Below are 7,492 nucleotides of genomic sequence, written 5' to 3' on the forward strand. Positions count from 1 at the left end.
AGGCTGGGTCCCCAGAGACTCGCCTGGAGCTGGACCTCAGAGCCTGAGACTCCCTCCGGATTGAAACAGACAACTGCACCCTCATCCGCTAGCCCGCTCCGCACACATCTCCGCACCTTTGTATTTTCCGCACTGCGCCTCCTCTGAGTCTCGGTATGCTTTTCTCTTTCCTTCTAGTTGTAGATTTTCCCCTCAGCCAGCTTTCCTTTGGTTCTGGATGATGTCCGTTCCGTCTTTTAGTTGTATTTTTGAAGTGGTTGTGCGAGCAGCATTCCGGTGTTTACCTATGCCGCCATCTTGGTTTCTCCTGTTTTTCTTTTATAATTTCTCTTTATTGTTGAAAGTATTACAGATGTCCCTCCGTTTTCCGCCCATTGACCCCCTACACCCTGCTCCCACCCATATGATTTGTCTTTCTTTCTTTTTTAAAAAAAGTATATTTTATTGATTTTTTACAGAGAGGAAGAGAGAGGGATAGAGAGTTAGAAACATCGATGGGAGAGAAACATCGATCAGCCACCTCCTGCATACCACCGACTGGGGATGTGCCTGCAACCAAGGTACATGCCCTTGACCTGAATCAAACCTGGGACCCTTGAGTCCGCCGGCTGATGCTCTGTCCACTGAGCCAAACTGGTCAGGGCTGGTTTGTCTTTCTAATGACTTTCTCTCCACACAGGCCTATGGTTGCCCTCGGCTCTATCTTACCTGAGTAGCTGCTTCCTTTCGGATCATCCAATTCCTGCCAAGTTTTCCACCCCATGTGTGGCCAAGGGCTTAATTTGGTTATGTGCACACTCCTGGAAACTGCTAACCAGAGAGGACTACACATGCAAACTTCTCTTTTCTGTGACAATCCAAGACCTGACCCAACTGTCTCCTAGACAATCCCTAATTCCAGGTAAGACAGAGGCAAATGAGAGATGAATGGCAGCTTCTGTATGTGTGTGTGTGTGTGTGTCTGGGGGCAGTAAGTATATACAGAGTCCTGAACTGAATATCTGAAAGCCCAACTATAGTTTGGCTGGCCTTTGGTAAGTGTCCTAACCTCTCTGATAGTTCATTTCCTTAACTGAAAATGAAGGTGGTGATATCCAGTAGGGGATCCATGGGGATATGCACAGGCCATGCCTAGCACAATGGCTGGTACATAGCAGGTGATCAATGTAATTTTAGACAGCTGTGCATGGGGTGGAGGGTGCAGAGGGGATTAAAAAGACCCAGAAGGTGAATACCTGGAATAAGAGTGCACTATGCAGTAGTGGGTTCACATTATATAAAGGTTGTGGCTTTAATTTTCTAAATTTTTTTCCTAACTAACAGGGGGGTCGGCTTTAGAATTTGCTGGGTGCTATAGTGCACCTCAACATTTATTGAGCCCTTACCCTTATTAGACACAGTGTCTATTGCACTTGGATTGTCACTGGCAAAGAGATTTTTGTAGATTATCTTACTAATCCTGTGGGCAGCTGGGTGGTAGGTATTGTTACTGTGCCCTCAACTTCAGAGACACAAATAGTGGCCAAAATCACTCAGTTGGTAAGCAGTGGAACCAAACCTGGCTGTGTAACTCTAAGATCCCCTGGAACACACTGAGTCTGTTTTCTGATACAATAAATAGTTTTTTTCAGGCTAAAGTCTCATGAAATCAGAGCTTTGTTGCTGAATCTCAAGGCACTGTGGGCCTATATCATTGCAAAGTGTTCAGTCCCCATATGGATTGCTGGATATAATAGGTCATGCGCTGTCCCTGTCCTTTATAGCCTTTGTGACGTTAAGGAGGACTCTAGTTTTCCATTTATATGTTTAATACCAACCTTACTGGCTTAAAAATGTAAGCTTTTAACACTGCTCTGTTCTGTATTCTTCTGAAGAAAAGTGAAGTTGGGTTGCAGCACAGGAGAGAAATTCAGAAGGGGAATATTGAAGTGATGACTGCAGTAGGAGAAGAGGGAACCTATTTCCCTGGCCACAGGCACTGGTGCCCTGGACCACAGGGCTGGCAGCTTCTCTGAGTGGCTGCAGCCAGGGACCTCGGGCGGGTGGCTTTTCTGTGTCCTGGGCTGCAGCCAGCTGCAGGCACTGGCGCCTGGACCAAAGATGGGTGGCTTCTTCTTCTGGCAGCTTCTTCTTCTTCTATACTTCCAGAGAGGGCAGTCAGTTATGTGTATATGTGTGTGCATGCAAACATAGGCCACCTTTGCCCTGCCACCTGGCTCTTGCCTGCCGCCTGGGTTTCCGATCACTATCCTTCCCCTTTCGCCTCCCATCATTGTACCTATGTATGCAAATTAACCGCCATCGTTGTTGGCAATTAATTTGCATATCGCCCTGATTGCCAATGGGAAGCATAGCGAAGGTACGTTCAATTACCATGTTTGTCTATTATTAGATTATATATTATATATTACATATTATGTATCATGTATCATGCATTATGTATTATGCATCATGTATCACATGTGACATGTTATATATTATATATAGTATATTGTATATCATATATCATATGTTATATATTATATATATCAATTGATTTCAGAGAGGAAGGGAGAGGGAGAGAGAGATAGAAACATCAATGACAAGAAAGAATCATTGATCGGCTGCCTAATGCACACCCCACACTGGGGATCAAGCCCACAACCTGGGCATGTGCCCTGACCAGGAATTGAACTTCAATCTCCTGGTCAACACTTAACCACTGGGCCATGTCAGCAAGACTCACATGATTGTTCTTTAAAACTATTTTATAGGATGTGCTTAGATCAGTAATTTTCAATCATTTTTATCCCATGGCACACATAAACTGATTACTATAACTCTGGTGCCAGGGCTGACCAGCAGACCCTGGGTGATGGATGAATGATTACTCTGACACATGATTACTGTGAAAGAGAAGGCTAAGGGACTGCCTGGCTAAAGGAACCAGACAGTCCCATTCGCCTGCCTCTTTAGGCTTTTATTCCAACAAGGGTGAACTAAAATTAACTATTAGATACTATCAGCAGGGTAAGTATCCTTGAGAAGGCACATGTGTCTGTAGTGTCCTTTAAGCAAGGGCATGTAAAGAATAACATAAAGATTCCAGCAAAACACCCTTGTTTGGAAAAGTCAAGGCAGGGTCTGCTGCCTTTGGCAAGGTCCCCCTAGAGGCCTCTGACCTTTTGGAGAATCCTCCTTACAGACTTCCCAACCAAGTCCCATGCTTCCCCACACTCTGTGGCACACCAAAAATATGATATATTTTTTGCCACTCTGACCAAAAATAGATATTATTTTTATTCATGCACACTGGCTGCCTACTGTTGTGTTGGCTGTTGTCATTTTTTAAAATTGACACTCTAAGGCAGTGGTTGGCAAACTGCAGCTCGCGAGCCATGTGTGACTCTTTAGCCCCTTGAGTGTGGCTCTTCCTAAGCCTTAGGAGTACCCCAATTAAGTTAATAACAATGTACCTACCTATATAGTTTATGTTTAAAAAATGTGGCTCTCAAAAGAAATTCCAATCGTTGTTCTGTTGATATTTGGCTCTGTTGACTAATGATTTTTCCAACTACGGGGTTAGAGCATTGGCCTGCACATGGAAGGGTCCTGGGTTCAATTATGGTCAGGGCAAGTAGTTGGGTTGCAGGTTCCATCCTGTGCCCCAATTGCATGCAGAAGGCAACCAATCCATGTATGTCTCTCACATCAATGTTTCTCTCTCTCTCTCGCTCTCTCTCTCTCTCTCTCGTCTCTCTCTCCTCTGCCTTCCCCCCCTTTCCACTCTCTCTGAAAAGCAATGGAAAATATCCTCAGGTGAGGATAAACTAATTAACTAAATAGAAAAGTCTCCTTGGGTGAGGACTAAAAACAACAACAAAAGGTTCTTCCTCTGAGTACAGTCTGATTCTGAGGATTAATTAATTTCTTTGTTGTTTCACTCCCTTTGGTTTAAGGGGTGCTTAGAACTGTCCTCGGGTATTTTAAGGGATCTTCTGAGGTCTGTGTATGAAAATAGCCACGGAGTCTGGTATTCTTGCTCTAAACCAGTTGGTGCTGGTGGAGGGAGGTACATGTTGGAAATAATAGCAGGGGAAATGGGCTTCTCGGACCAGCTCTGCTACTAAACTTGCTTTGCAACCTGGAGAAATTCCTCTGGGGGTGTTGACTTAGATCCGGGTTTTTAAGCTCAAATGTCAACAGAGGCTGAACAGTAAGTACAGAAACAAGGAGGTGTGGCAAAGTAAGGAGTGGTGGGAACCCTGCAAAGTTGGAGAACGTCCCATTTAAATAGAGCAGAACCCTAATCCGTTTTTCTCAGTGGTTAGAGCGCCAGCCTTCAGACTGAAGGGGTGTTGGGAGCTGGGGAGGGGGGAGGAGAACGGCAACCAATCGAGGTGTCTCTCACATCGATGTTTTTCTTTCCCTGTCTCTCTCCCTCCCTTCCCCTCTCTCTGAAAAATCAATGGGAAAAATATCCTCGGGTGAGGATTAACAACAAACAAACAAACAAAAACAAAACACCAAAAAATGGAGCAGATAATTTTTTCTCCAAAGGAAATGTGTTTGAGGGCCAGGTCTGGATCAGCTGATACCTCAGGGCCTTTCTTCCCCAAAGGTGCTCAGACAAAACAAAAGATAGTACTGTTAGTTGACAGGCACTAAAAAGGAAGGGGCTTATTGTAGTTCATGTGGCCTAAGGACCATGCTGACAAGCAAACTCTAAGGGGTGAACTTCTCCTGTGTCTGTACTCTTTTCTTCAGACAGTAATCCAATCACATATTTAGCTATGGTTTTCTTACTGGGAATGCAGAGCAGGGCTCTGGGGGCAGCATAAAAATTAATTGAGATTAGGTTATTATGGGTCAAAAGGACCTGAGCCAGCCGGTGTGGCTCAGTGGTTGAGCATTGGCCTATGACCCAGAGCTCATGGTTCAATTCCCGGATTGCGGGCTCGATTCCCAGTGTGGGGTGTGCAGGAGGCAGCCGATCAGTGATTCTCTCTCATCATTGATATTTCTATCTCTCTCCCCCTGCCCTTCCTCTCTGAAATCAATAAAAAAATATTTTTAAAAAGGACCTGAAAGTAAGCTGAGTCAAGTTTTATTGGTCTACTCTGAGGGTCTCTGGTCAAGCAGTAGCATCTGACTGCTGAAACCAGGGGAGAGGCTTCCCTGTTTGCAGTGATGACGTGCTTGAACCTCCAAGCTGTTTGTGAGGCCACCTTCCCTCAGTCAACATTCTCATGGAAAGATAATTCTAGCTTAAGCCACTTTTTACACTCAAACTTCAAGAATGACCCTAAGAAAACAGGGTTTTGCTTCTGTAACCAGACAAACAATGGGCTCTTGCTGTCTGTCACTACTCAAGCCAATTAAGCAGAGACAAGCTTGAATCATATATGGGCATTTATTTCAAAACTAGAGGCCTGGTGCATGAAATCCATGCAAAGGCAGGGTCCCTAGGCCTGGGTGGCCATTGAACAAGTTCCCCGCCTCCCCATCACCCTGTCTCCCCACCACCTCCTCCCCTAGCTCCCTCAGCACCCCACCACCACCACTGGTTGCCTGCCATGTCCCTGCCTTCCCGCCTCCTCCACTGCCTGGTTCTCCCTCCCCTCTCCCCACCCCCAACCTCTCCACCTCCCCACCTCCTCCTTTCCTTGTTCCCTCAGTGCCCTGCCACTGCTGCCGCTGATCACCCACCATGTTCCACACTGCCCCCTGGTGGTCAGCGCACCTCATAGTGAGCGTTTGAACTCTTGGTCGAACACCTGAGGGGACACTTTGCATATTAGCCTTTTATATATAGAGATTGCAGGCAATATGGGAGAACAGCAGGTTGTCCACAAAAATCTGCTCTGCCCCCCACCATAAGCCAGCTGTTTATATCAGTAGAAGTACAAAGGAAAGTAGTCAAAAGGGCAAATGGGCAGTTTACAGATATGTAAAAGGGCTGGGGGTCTTCAAACAGCTTAGTGCTGTGCAAGGGCGAGGGTTACAGGGGGAAATATCCCAAGGGTGGGCCAGATGGGCAGTTATCAGGTAAGCAGGCTGGAGATTTGCAAAGGCCTGCAGGGATGCAAAAGGGCTGGCTGTCGATTCTAGTTTCTGCAGCAAAGTTAATCTTTCCATTTCCAGGTGAGCTCCCAGGTCCTGAGTGCAGCTGCCAGCCAGGTTAGAATGTGCCTTCTTTAATCAGAATAGAACAATCACGGTCAACAGAGCAGCATTAATATTTCTTACAATACTAGCTGGTTCCCCAACATTCTATTCCTGCCCCTTCCACTCCCATTTTAAGGGCATTTGTTGGGAGCTGGAGTGGCAAAGCAGTTTCATGGGTCAATGCTGGTAATAGGTGCCCACACGCTGTCCTGGGAGGGCCCTGAGGCTAGACCCCAGTCCAGGAGGGAAGGTGCTGTGGCATTAGCCTCATCGGTCCTGAGTATGGTTGTGTATATTTGTCAATATCCTCACAGTCTCAAGTGACTGAAACCTGGTCTCAGGCAGGAAAACTCCTTGGCTCACAGAATCCGGGAAAGGATATTAACAGGAAAGGAGTGGAGATGCAGACGGGTCTGAGGAACACTGTGAACCAGCAACTGGAGGGTGTTCAAGGTCCTCTCAGCCCTCAGTCCCCGCATCTGCACATCAGTTTTCTTTTCTCGTGCGGAGCAGTGGTCTCACATGACAGGAATCATAATCCCGACAGGTTCTCAGATGCGCACTTCATGGCCTCCTCCGAAGAGAGAGAGAGAGAGAGAGAGCTTTTACACCCTTCGGTAACACAAACACACACACACACACACACACTTGAGAAAGGGATTGTGGGTAGCTCAGTCTGGATTAAAAATTCATAAGGGATGATTGCTCAACCCTGGACCAATGAACTTTGGACAGGGGCTGGCATCATCTAAAAAAAAAATATCAGCTTTCATAAGAACGGCACAGTTGGGCTCTGCAGGAAGAGAGGTCTTAGAGCCAGGCTAGCATAGAGAACAGGACTTTCAAATGGTGAGTTACCCACAAAGGGGCTGGTCCCATGGCTGCCAACCTGAGCTTAACTCCCAGGGGGTGAGAGAGAAGGAAAGACCCTCAGGAAGGTGTACAATCTCATCTAGTAGCTATACGGTGTCCCAAAATATAATTGAAAATTGTAAATTTTTTATTGGTTCATAAAGTATATAGTATAGGCTTATGTATGGAATAGCACATCGGGTAAATGGCCTCCACAGCTTTGCTGGCACATACGCAATGCCGTGGTCTTCATTGGTCTTCATTGTCCCTGCTCCTGGGCCATAATTGGTACTTGGTGATGCTTAGCACATTGAAAGGACTGAAATCAAAGAACATCAGATATTAGAATCTGATTCAACAAACCAAGTAAACTTAGGATTTTATTTGTTGTTGTTGTTGTTGTTGATGCTCACACAAAATTCAAATCTTGCGTGAATTTTGGAACACCCTATATAATACCTCCCCATCATTCTCTGCCTGTGGTTCGTGAGCT

General features: G+C 45.9%; 1 pseudogene; it reads right to left on the minus strand.

Annotated features, from left to right (window-relative positions):
• The window catches only part of LOC102762145, a 16,975-nt pseudogene extending 16,212 nt beyond the window's left edge, over positions 1–763 (minus strand).
• Between the last annotated feature and the right edge of the window lie 6,729 nt (positions 764–7,492).

The sequence above is a fragment of the Myotis davidii genome, unplaced genomic scaffold (assembly GCF_000327345.1).
Source record: "Myotis davidii unplaced genomic scaffold, ASM32734v1 scaffold1535, whole genome shotgun sequence".
Taxonomy (NCBI): domain Eukaryota; kingdom Metazoa; phylum Chordata; class Mammalia; order Chiroptera; family Vespertilionidae; genus Myotis; species Myotis davidii.